Genomic DNA, 12341 nt, shown 5'->3' on the forward strand with positions numbered 1-12341 from the left:
CCCTGATCTTAAAGCTGGGGTCCTACATCTCAGACTTTGCTACATGGAAAAGCCCCTTAGGACACAGCATTCTCAACCATGAACCTGGTTCTTAACGTTCATGGCAGCTTTGACTGCCCTTGGAGGTTTGACTACCCTGCTGATATTTAAGGCCAGTCATGTTATTCCAGAAGTGGACCAGTGGTGAGGCAGTGGCAGATAAACTGTTTTCTCAGAGCTAAAAGCTGCACGGCAAAATTCTCCACTTCTGAAAGAAATGATACAGGGAGACATGGTGGACACAATGCATGGAAACGTGCGCACACACACACACACACACACACACAGAGCTCATTCCAAACAAGATCAAGTGAGACTTAGAAATCAATGTGTAACGTGACGAGAAAAGAAAACGGGGCCATTTCAAAGCCTTCCCTCCTGGGCTCAAAGGAAAGAAACACGGTGTTTGTCTAGTGCAAGTGCTAAACTCTTAACAGACTGGTCACCAGTCAGAGGAGGAGAAGGCCACTCAGGCAGCAGGGTTCAGAGAACATTCAAGCAGGCAGTTGCCAGGGAGAAGTAACACCCCAGGGTTTCTGAGTTCTGAAATGTTAATATAACTTACACCAGTACAGCGCTCAGGAAGTTACATTTCATAGCACTGGGAAATCTTTAGCAATTCCCACTCAACTAAAAACAGCCCACGCGATATGTTGAATCTACATGCACTGGTTTGTGAAAATATCGGAAATATCACCAACTTGGGAAAAAATTTTGAAGAATTATATCTATGAGAAACCATATGCAACCTCTGTCTTAGTTCTTTTCTTTTTTTTTCTTCCCCTAAAGATTCAGGTATTTAGACAAAGCTTTGGGAAAAAAAGAAATCTGTCACTTAGAGTTTTCCTTCAATATGCTTTTAAGTAACTCTTTCCTAATAAATGTGGAATGTCAGCCAGCATGAAGGGTAGGTTTCTAAGCAAAATACATTTGTGTGTGTGTGTGTGTGTGTGTGTGTGTGTGTGTGTGTGAAAGACCATGTCTATGTAAGGAAATGCTCATCTAATCTCAAGTACTCAGTGGTTTTGTTTTAAAACTATAATAGCTGGCATACTTCATCTGTCTGCACATGCTACAGAATCTTCAAAGTAAAAACTTGCATTTCTGAACTTTAAAGTTTTAATGGATAATGAGAATAAACACATCAATACTCAAAAGCAATATACTTAGAATTTAAATGTACTTAATTTAAAATATACTTACTTAAATTAATTAATATATTTTATTTTTAAAAAACAAGAAAAAAACATATTTTTCATACTAACCTATAATCCTAACCTCAAGTCTAGAGTGAGGTAGCTAGCTATTGAATCTGTTTTCATGGAGAAAGCTGTTTGATTCAGATTGCTAGTTATTCAAGCAATTTGAGGGAGCTCTAAACTATGGCAATATGTATTCCTACATCTTCTAATTTGACTTCTTTTAGCTGAAATTGCTTCCAGAGAAAGAGAAGAAAAAAAAAAACCTACACTCAGAACAAGATACATAAAGTAATACAATGCACTCCTCAGATTTTTGTCAGCCTGGGTGGATTAGCATTTCTTTAAAGCTGTCATTGGATTGTTGTGTCTGGCCTATTGCGGTTTGAGGGGTAAACCATAATGGTGCTGCCGGTTGTAATATGCGGAAACTGTTCAGCTCCAGCAGTTTCCATTCTCTCCCAGGCATTAGACTTATTATAATAACACACGGACCCCTCATACTTTAAGAAACACAAGAGTGATATGTCAGCAGGTTGCGGTGATCAAGGGTCTTCCTTATGTATGATTTATTCCTTCAGCCAGACTCAAGGAGGCCACAGACAGGCCACAATGCCAACTTCCCAGAATGGTTATGGAGGGAGAGACCAGGAGTCCAAGGTGGTGACCTCTTATTCCTGCAACGTCTTCAGTTATTCAGGGGGTTATCAGATGTGGACTCTTCACAGTCTTGGAAGGGCTTGTGAGCACCCCTCACCACTCAAAAGCATCACTGAGGATTTATGCAAATGAGGCATCCTGCAAGCATCTCAGGGAAGCTCCCCCTGACTCCGCCCTCCGCGCGGCTGGGTTTTATGAATGACTGCAATCAAGGCTGAACGGCTGCCAACTGCCCACTCTTCCCTGCACGTACACACAGAGAAACCTGCCCGGCCGCAAGCCCGCAGATGAGGCCGTGGCAACACTTTCATTCCCCCCAGACAGGAATGAAATGTGCTTGCGGAGACTTAAGAGTATGTGAATGAAAAATTCTCAATGCCTTCGAAAAACACAATTTACATAATTACTTTCTCTCTTTTGAGTTTCCATTTTGGTGCCTGCAGTCACCAGCCCCCCTTCTGCCTCCCCCTCCCTGCAAAGAACTAAAAAACAAACAAACAAAATCTCACTATCTTATGAAATTTTAACTCAACTGAACTTGATGACAGTGTCAGGAGTCTAGTGACTGGGGACTGAGCTGTCACATAGATGATGCCACCTTTGCATTTCTGTTCTCAATCTTTTAGGTTTGGGATTTTACTCAGGTTTCTCCTGTCATTGATGGAGACAATAAACAGTGCTGGGGGAAGTGTATGTGTGCTTGAGGGAATGAAACACTTTTCAAATACACAATCTTCTAATTTGCTGATCCCTGATCAAAAACACAGACACAAGGAAAAACAGGCAAGAAGAGACCTCAGGGGCTCTGTAACCAGCCACTTGTTTCTAAAACTCTCATTCAGCACTCCGGACTCCTCTTCCATAAGACATTACCCAAAAGGACCCAAATATCTGCAAAATTCCTGTCTCCAGCCTGACCCTCTCTAACTCCAGACATCCAACCGTCTCCCCAACACTTTTGCTTGGCTTTCCAGCAGGCCTCTCAAAATCAGCATTTCCAACTGGAATCCACCCTGCCCCACACATCTGACCCTTCACGGCCATCACCATCTTGGCTGATTGTAAATAGGTTTCTCTAGCTGTTCAGGTCAAAAGCTTTAGACTCAAAGCCTCGTTTCTCTCACACCTGTGTCCAATCCATCACAATGGTGTTCCTTTCCCAAAATGTGCAGTCTGTGGGAATGCTCCTCCCTGATACGGGTAAGACTAACCCCCTCACCTCTCTGCAGTCTTGGTTCAAACATCAGTGTTTGGTGGTTCCTACTCTGATTACCTGCTTATGACTACAGTCTGCCCCCACCAGACTTTCAGTGCCCTTCACCTTGCTCTACTACTTATGACACGTGCCCCTCCCTGGCCGGCCTCCACCCAGGCTGAAATACGAGCTGCTCAGGAGGAAGGATCTCTGTTTGCTTCAATGACAAAGGCCCAGAGCCTAGAACAGGGCAGGACGTAAATAGTCACTCACTACATATGTGTTAGATGAATGAATAAGAGAAAAAGATAAAAAGCTGTTAGTACTCTAACATGCTAAAACACAGTGATTTACAAGAGATTTAGGTAAATCTCTTGTAAAGGAGATTTTTTGCAAGATTAATGCTTTTTTGCAAGATTAATGCTTTTTTGCAAGATTACAGCATATTTCTATAAAATATCTGCAAAATATAAATTAATTCATGATCAACAAATTTTATGATTTGATTAATCCACTAAATTTGTTTTTATATGGTTTGACTGAGGGTCATTCTCTTTCCAAACAAGAAAAAAAAATGACTTATTTAGTGGAAAAGACTCTTCAGTGTCACATTATTGCTTTGAACAAATGAGACACTATCTAACATTTAGTATACTGCTATTTTATCAAATAAAACTTTAAAATAATTAATTGTACATGAGGTAATTCCTTAATAGTAAAGAGAGAAAATTAATCCCCTTTTCTTTTGATTTTTCTAAACAGGGTAGGAAAATAAGAAAAACTATTTACTGTCATCTATTTTGTACTAAAATGTCCACAGATATTTAGATAATATCTTATTTAATCTTCACACTGCCCTGCAAAGGAGATGTGATTGTCCCATTTGACAGATGGAGAAACTGCAGATCTAAGAGATTACATTTATTTTTCCAGTGATAATTGGCAAATGTTGATATTTTAAGAAGCCAAGATTTGTATTCAGGTTTGTTTGGGACCAAAGATAATGTCCTTTCCATCATTCCAAGGAGCCTTCTGACATTAATATTTAAAAGATAAATGGAAACTAATAAAAATCAATCATGAAGTTACAGAGTCCAGTATCCTCTGATATGTTTCAATATCATTGATTTCATGACATAGGTACATTATTGAAACTATTCAAATAACCTCACATAACTGAGTGTTCTTGAAACAGTATTCTAGTATTTATTGCAAGACCATATTCTCCAAATATATCAGGAGAACAATGGTGATAGCAGGGTGTCAGTTTGGCTAAATTGAAATGTAGAGTGACCTTGAGACCAGTGGGAATGTGAAATGCAAGGCATGTCATCTGGTATAGAGAAAAACAGTATATATAAGAAAAAGAATCAAGAAAGCAAAAAAGATTTAAAAGATCATTTGCAAGACATATAATTCAATTGATAAAAATCTTTTCAAAGGAGGTCATCAAAAGTGATCTTCTCATCTCCACTTACAAATACTAAAAGAGGAAAAGCTGAAAAATGTTATTTTACAAAATGAATTTTAAAAATTGCATATTCATGTCAACTTAACAGTGAACCAATCAGTATGATGACTGTTACCCCTAAGATGAAGATGAGACAGTGAAAATTCTATACCAGAAGGGGAAAGTGGATGTTGGTATTTTGAAAAGCCAGATGTACTAATCACAGATCATCAGGGCCTGGCCCACCTCTGATGTACATTCAGGGAACCCTCAGAAGCTATGTAAGAGTGACTTTTATTTTTAAAAAGACAGGGAGGACAGGCAAGGTAGGTTCCTAACTATAAGAAAAGGGAAACCAGCTGGCCATTTTTCACAGTGAGTGGTTAGGGCTGTTAAACCTCCCTTAACCAGGCCGGGAAGTTATTCACCAAACCAGACACAAAAGTATAGGATTCTAACATAAAGGTGATTACAAGATACAGATTTACTACAGAGATTAATGGGTGATTTTAAAGTTTGTAAAAACAAATTTTTCAAAGACTGATAAGATGGTGACCTAAATGGGAAGGAAATCCAAAAAAGAGGGGATATATGGATACGTATAGCTGATTCACTTTGTTATACAGCAGAAACTAACCCAACATTGTAAAGCAACTCTACTCCAATAAAATTTTTAAAAGTTTTGATAAGAAGGAAAATCATAGGCAAGAGGTCAAGTCCTTGGTCTTCTGGATTATTCACACCTGCCTGTTTATCACCTCTTATGTCTCTGGAATGCTCATAGGCTTAGTTCTACAAGGTCCTAATATTGCCTCCAATATGGCAGCAGTATGGCCAATTAACCTCTTTTTACCCAAGCTATTATTCTCTGTTAACACAATCAGTTTCTTTCTCCAGACCTTTGGATTTATATCTGCTACCATCCCCTGCATGCCATCCTGTTGACAATCTCCTACTTACTAATCTGTGTGCATTCTCCAATAGTCACCTGCTGCTTGCAAAATACAACACAACTTTCGAAAAATCAAGACTACCAGAAAATACCTTCCACTAAACCTGCAAGAGAGAACGACTTCTGTGCATTCCATAGAGGGGGGAAAAAAACCCTCTATCTAGTGAGAAGTACGGGACTTCCAGAGGGAGGAAGCAACCATAGAGTCAAGGCAGCAGAGGCATCAATAAGGGAGAGGCCTGAACCACGTCCTGAACCCTCCAGGGGTAAAGAGAGAGGAGTTCCAGTGGGAAGGCGGATGGTTGAGGGGAAAGAGGGTGATGGGGAAATAGAGAGTGAGGATAATTGCTCAAATGTCGACAAAAGGCGGGTTGAGAAAAGAGGCGTGAGGAAGGGAAGACGGATTTTTATATCTATGGGCACAATTCTAGGTGAGGGAATTTGCTTTGGGAAAGAGAGAAGCTAAAGGGATGGGGGGAGGGGCAGAGGAGACGGGAGGGGCACGGGGGCTGGGAGGGGGTAGGTGTTTAGAGAGGAAGCAAAGTTGCTGGGAGACCGAGAGGGATGGCAATCAAACAGGTAGGGGATTTGTTCCCAAATTGCCACCTTTCATTGGACCATAACTGCCGTCTCCATTTTCCTCCAGAAAAGATTCTTGCAGGATAACGCTCCATGAGATTCATTTTGAGAAGCTTTTGGAGAGTGAAAATCGTCTCTCCACCTCTCCTCCTATTTTTAACTCTTCTCCTAGAGGCAGAAACTTCTGCTCAGAACTCCCTTCTCACTCCTACCTATGCCAGGGGTGGGAAGAAGGCTTGAAGAAGCGCCCATCTCCCAGCAGCGAGGCAACAGCATTTATGTTTTCACTAGTGAGAAGGGCTACCACATCTTACAAGCAGGAATGCGTTGGCCATTTCCTCCTTCACTTGCTGAGTGGAGCCTGGAGGGGCCTCTCTTCCCTTCTTCCTGACGGTCCAGCCGCCCTGCAGGAAGCAGCCTGGAAAGATCTGGAAGGAGCAGACTCTGCCGTGTTTCTAACTCCATCTGCTTCTCTTTCCCACCGACCCAGGTCTACTCAAGCTATTTAGGTAAACACATCTGAAGGCTGCTTAGAAGACTTAGTCCTTTAGCTTCAGAGTGAGTTAAAAAAGCAAAAGCAAAACCACCACCATCACCTCAACTGGGAGTGACAGACAGTTCACAGCAGTAAGAGAGAACATCAGAAAACTCAATGATATCTGATTTTCTCTAGCAAGAGAGGAAGCATCATCTGAATCCGGAAATTCAGCCTGTTTGGCGCCTCTTGCCCCCGTGATGGCACTTCTCTGTGGAACATCATGTCACAGGCTCCAGTCTGCACACAAAAAAAGCCCCACCCATTTTTTTTTTTTCCACTAAAGAAAGCATATTGGTCTAAAAGTGAGTGACAATGGTAGTATCAAGGAAAAATCTTGGAACAAACATAAGGTTATCTTAAAGGGGAAATGGTTGACAGCTTTTAGTACTTCAGTTCCATTCAGAAATAGGCCCTAATACCCCTCACAGCCAACTCCTGTGCCTTACAGCCCAACTGGGGACCAATGCTCTAACTGCTGGCTCCATCCCAAGCCTGGCGGCGGGTGGTCCCTCCACCTAAACAAACAGCCGCCGGCTTGAATGCCTGAGGTGAGAGAGACTGTTGGATCAGCAATAACACCAAGTTAAATGAGAATAGTACCACTCAGAGAGTCAGGTAAGTGAAAAGTGTCTTCATTAAATCCAAAAAGCAATTCAGCAAAACAAGATGAATTTCAAGAAATGGAAACCTAGTCAGACATAAAAACTCTGCAATAACAGAACAGGAAAAGGACGGAGAGTAATATGAGCTAACATTTCTGAGTGCCTACAGTGGGCCAGGAGCTGAGCTAGGTGTCCCACATGCCTTTGGCCATGTCATCTGGTCACAGGTCACCTATGGCACTTGCTGTTACCCAAGTTACACATTTGCTTGTACAATATCACCATTTCTTCTTAGAAGCACAACTCGTCATTTCAAAAACCACATGCTATCTGTGAAGTGCTTTGTTTTGAGCAAATAAATTATTTCATTGTCATTCACGTTTTAGCACAAGGCACAGGACTGTAATTGAATAGTTCAAGTTCTTGGCACCTCACATCCTCTTGCTACATTTCAGGGTCCTAGGAGAATAGAAAGTTGTCTGATCATGGTTATCTACAGTTAAATATCCAGGGTAAAGGATGCAATTTGGTAGTAAAGGGAGATGAATGGTATTTGTAAAGATTATTGCCAGAGCTTCTTTACAACTAATGATTTTTCTGCTTTTTATTTGTAACACAAACCATAGCTCTTTAAATAATGATTTTTCGGTAGTTCTTTGTATGCCTTTTCTCCACAGGCATTCATTCTCCTTGCTCATGGGGAGCTGGGTAGCTAAATAAATACCTACTAAGAGGTCCATAATAGTTCCTTGGTGGGGTTTAAGTTGATTTTAAACAGATAAAATAAAATGGGAATATGAAACTTGGAAAGGCATTAATGTAATATTTCAGGCATCGCTTTCAATTAATTATAACTACTCTCTCAACTGATTCACCTGCCTGGAAAGTTAGAGAGAAACTGGACTCAACCAGACATGAAAATGTATTGTCCATGAACTATTATAAACATGAAAATTCTATATAAGAAATATGCAGTATTCCTTTTCTGCGGTAAATGAATGTGTCCTTATTTTGTCAAGAGGCCGTGATGCTTCTTTTACTTAAAATATGACAAAAGGATGACACCAAATCACTTGAGCATGTCAACAGGAACTTTAATACCTGAATATGATTGCTTTTTGCTCTAAACATTTTTGGCATTTAGAGTGAGAAAATAAAAAAATATTGGAAATTACTTTTTCCTCCCTTTCATCCAAACTGAAGAAAATATGAACAGATATTTAGAAAAAATATGAAAGGTATGAGATTTGGAAAGATAATCCAGTGATTAGGACTTTTGATTCCTCACTGATAAGGGCGAACATTCTCCAAGCCCTTTTGACTTGATAGGACTGTCATTATTGTGGCTTCAAATGGGCTGATGCTTCCTGAATTGTCATTTCCAGACTTCACTTCCCACTATCCATCAGGTCTGAAATCTGTATGTACCTAAAAACCTTTCTAACAACTGAGCCAGAACAGACTAAAATACTAAATTCAATATTCCCCCTCCTATTAGACTGAAACACCTCCCAAAGTCTACCTGGTCGTCAGCTAAATATTCCCATTACTGACATCTGCAATCTTGGTGCCCTATGACTGCTTACTTTCCCTAATGGCCAATGAAGCATCAAGTCCTCTGACCATTCCTTTGAAGCAGGTCTAGAAATTGCCCGTTCTTATTTATGTCTACTACTTCCGAAGTGATTTTGTCTCTTGAATGAAATAATTAACAAAGACCCTTTTCACTTACCTGACCGGGAGAGTGTTACTATTCCCCTTTAACTTGGCCTTATTGCTTGATTCAGTCTTCCTCACGTGCCATTTGTTCCTGCTCACAGATTCTACAGAGGGCTTCCCATCCCGACCACATCAAATACACACACTGCCGTCTACTTCCGGGGTCCCTCATTCCCACGCCTTCATTCACTAATCTCTTCCTCTTAATTCCTAACAGAGCCTGTTTCTCAAGTACCTCTATCTCAATATTCTGGAACATCATTTTGCCACTTTCGTCTCCATTCCATATGCCACATTTCTTACTGAAAGTGATATGCTTCCTTTTCCCTCTCCATTGATTTTTAGTTCTTTCTAAATTCAACTCAAATGCACTGAACTCTAGGAAGCCTTCCAGGCTAAGGACTCTCATTTATCATTCACCAATATCTTCTAGAAAAATTGGTCCTTATGTAGGGCTGAGAAATTGTGTCTAATAGCTGCAGCCTAAGCACTGGGAAGACATTCAGGAAATGCGTGCTTTGGAAATAGGACACGACATGGAAGCGTGTTCCGTAGACCTGGCTGGGACACTCTGATGATCATGACATCTTTGCAATCAACGAACAAACACTTACAGGACACCAGCTCTGTGCCATGCACTGTGCCCAATGCTACATCACAACCCGAAAGCTAGTCAGCCTCTTCATCAATAACGGTAGTAATAATAATAACTACTTACATTTATTGAGCATTTATTGCATGTACTCTTTTAAGCTCCTTATATGAATGAACGCGTGTGATCCTCACAACAACTCCACGTGGTGGGCAGGTTAAATGACCACCTGGGGTAGCATTTACAAAACCCTGTCATGTGTAAGTTGCAATAGTATTCATTCTACAGCTGAGCTCTATTAGTATACCATTTTAATTCTTTGAAATTGCTTAAATTCCTCCTGTCATTAAAAATTTTTATTAAATAAAATATCATCTTCACATGAAGTAAAAACAAGGAATCCAGATTCATGATGCATTGGAGGCTGCTTCTCCCCCTGCAAAATGTTAAATATAACATAAAGTATATTTATTTTGAAGAATAAAACTGTAGTCTATTATACTTTTAATGTGTACATATACTGTCATGTCACTTAGTGTTCTCCAAGGTCACAAAATAATTTCAATTCCATTATTACATATAAGTAATGTTCACCTAGCTTTTCAGCCACCACTTCCAGAGTCCCAGCTACTCACCACTGGAGTTCCCTTGGAATACACCTCTTATTTTCAAATCCATGGGTCAAGAAAAACATTAGACGTTCTCAAACTCTAAGACTGAAATTCTTCACCCAAGTCACTAATTTCCTCTATAGCTCTCACACTTCCACTGTAGGCAAACCTAAAGCCACAGAGAACTCACTAGCCTTGAGATAGCTAACTCTATTGTTAAAGCTTTCTGACTCTTGGAATACTCTTTTTTAAATGTTTACTGCAATCCGCCCCTGTTAGCTCCCACTCGTGAGTCCTAACTCAGCCCTTGAAAAGTCGTGTGGATCAAGTTCGCTGCCTTTTAAAAACACCGTCTCTCCATGAATTCAATCTCCTCACTTCTTTCTCATCAACCCCTCAATGAAGTTGCCTGAGGCATGAGCTCCAGGGACCCACCCACTCTAGCTGCACTCGTTTTTGTGAACAACTCTCTCAAAAGTTGGCTCCCTTTGTTGTGCAATATTTTCACTCTACATCCACAGGAAGGAATGCAAACTCAAATTTTATAACCCCCTCTAATAACCAGGTCCTATAAAAAAGGCCAACTGACAGAAGTGAGCTTCAGGGGAAATTATCAATGTGTGGCTTCCAAAACCTGGTCATACATCACTAAAGAGGTTTTTAAAGAGACAAATACTTCATGTCCCAGCAGAGGCCTACAGAGCTGAAGTTTGGGTCCAGGGATTGGCAAGAGAGTAGCTTCCCTGAGTGATTCTAATATATCCAGACAGGCATTTGGAAACTGCTGAGGAATGAGCCATTCAGTTACTGCACTGGATGCAGTCCTGTCCTTAACATGGAGCTAAACCACAAGACCTCTTATAGTCCCTCATAAAAGGGCTTTTTCTGAACGACCCTCAGCTTTTATGACAGGTCGATACAAGACATAGCTGTATGAAGTTGGTGTCTGCCTTTACTGTGAAATATTGGTGAGGTCAGTGTCTGTTACATCGTTTTAAGTCCTTTCTATCAAAGTTTACATTCATCCCACATTCTTGGTGTTTTTCCAAAATTTAGCACCAAGAAAAATTTCATTTCTTGTTTTTTACAAATACCTATCATAATTGCTTTTGGTCAGGGTTACAAGGAACTTAAAGCTTATCATAACAACTCTGTTGGCATGGTAAGCATGTTTATAACCTCATTTTTTTTTTTTTTTTTTTGCTTATAAGTTTCAATTTCTGTATTACTAATGTTTTATGTTGCAATCTTTTTGAGAAAAGCAAAAAAAAAAAGAATCAGAGAAAGAAAAAGGTTAACACTTCATCTCTTACAGGAAAAATTAAAATTTCAATTTTTCTTAAATTTGAAAACTCCAATATGCCTTAAAGAGCATAACTGGTATCTAATATATATATAATATATAAATGTAATATGTATAATACATATAAAATCATAATTATTATGATGATGACATCTCACTAAAGCTGACATGTTGGTTCAGGGAAACATTCCCTAGGAATTAAGTGTTACCACACAGAAAGGAAATGGTTTCCTGGTCAAATAAATTAGGGAAACATTAAGTTAAACAGGTTGAGCAGGATTTCTTATTGCATAAATTTTCAGAATCTTCAAAATGCATTGTTCTCTGAAAACAGATGCATAATATGTAGCATTTTCCAAAGAATAGTGTCCAGTTTCGGAGGTGATGAAGTGACACTTAGAGATTGCAACATGAGAAATAAGCATTCTACAAGGGATACAATCAGTGCTTGGTAAATTATTCCAGATGATAACACAGAATAGCAAACACTGCACTTAACCTCAGTAGGGAAAGTTTTTAAAGAGACAAATTCTTTGGGTCCCAGCCAAGGCCTACAGAGCTGAAGTTTGGGTCCAGAGGTTGGCAAGTGATTAGCTTCCCTGGGTGAAAGTTCATCTTCCAAGTAAGACAACATGGTTTTAGAGTACACATTTTTCTCTATTCTTATATATTAATTTCACAGAGAGATGACACCAGAAGTTATGTAATAAATTCTTTCATGATTAAGCATCCAATATCAACTCATTAAAGGGACAGATTTTGACCTAAACTAGCAATTCTTTGGACAAAGCCTAAAGCTTTTGTATGTTGGTTGGTTGGTTTTTTACACAGGTAGCAATCAATATACTTATGTAAACTTTAAGAGAAATAACTAAAAAGGCATAGACAGATGTAGAGAATGG

The 12341-nt window shown here is 39.7% G+C and overlaps 1 protein-coding gene across 7 annotated transcripts in view; it reads right to left on the reverse strand.

Moving 5' to 3' along the window:
* The window catches only part of RIMS1 (regulating synaptic membrane exocytosis 1), a 472918-nt gene that overhangs the window by 397912 nt on the left and 62665 nt on the right, over positions 1 to 12341 (reverse strand). The window lies entirely within an intron of this gene.

This window comes from Balaenoptera ricei, chromosome 12 (genome assembly GCF_028023285.1).
Source record: "Balaenoptera ricei isolate mBalRic1 chromosome 12, mBalRic1.hap2, whole genome shotgun sequence".
Classification (NCBI taxonomy): domain Eukaryota; kingdom Metazoa; phylum Chordata; class Mammalia; order Artiodactyla; family Balaenopteridae; genus Balaenoptera; species Balaenoptera ricei.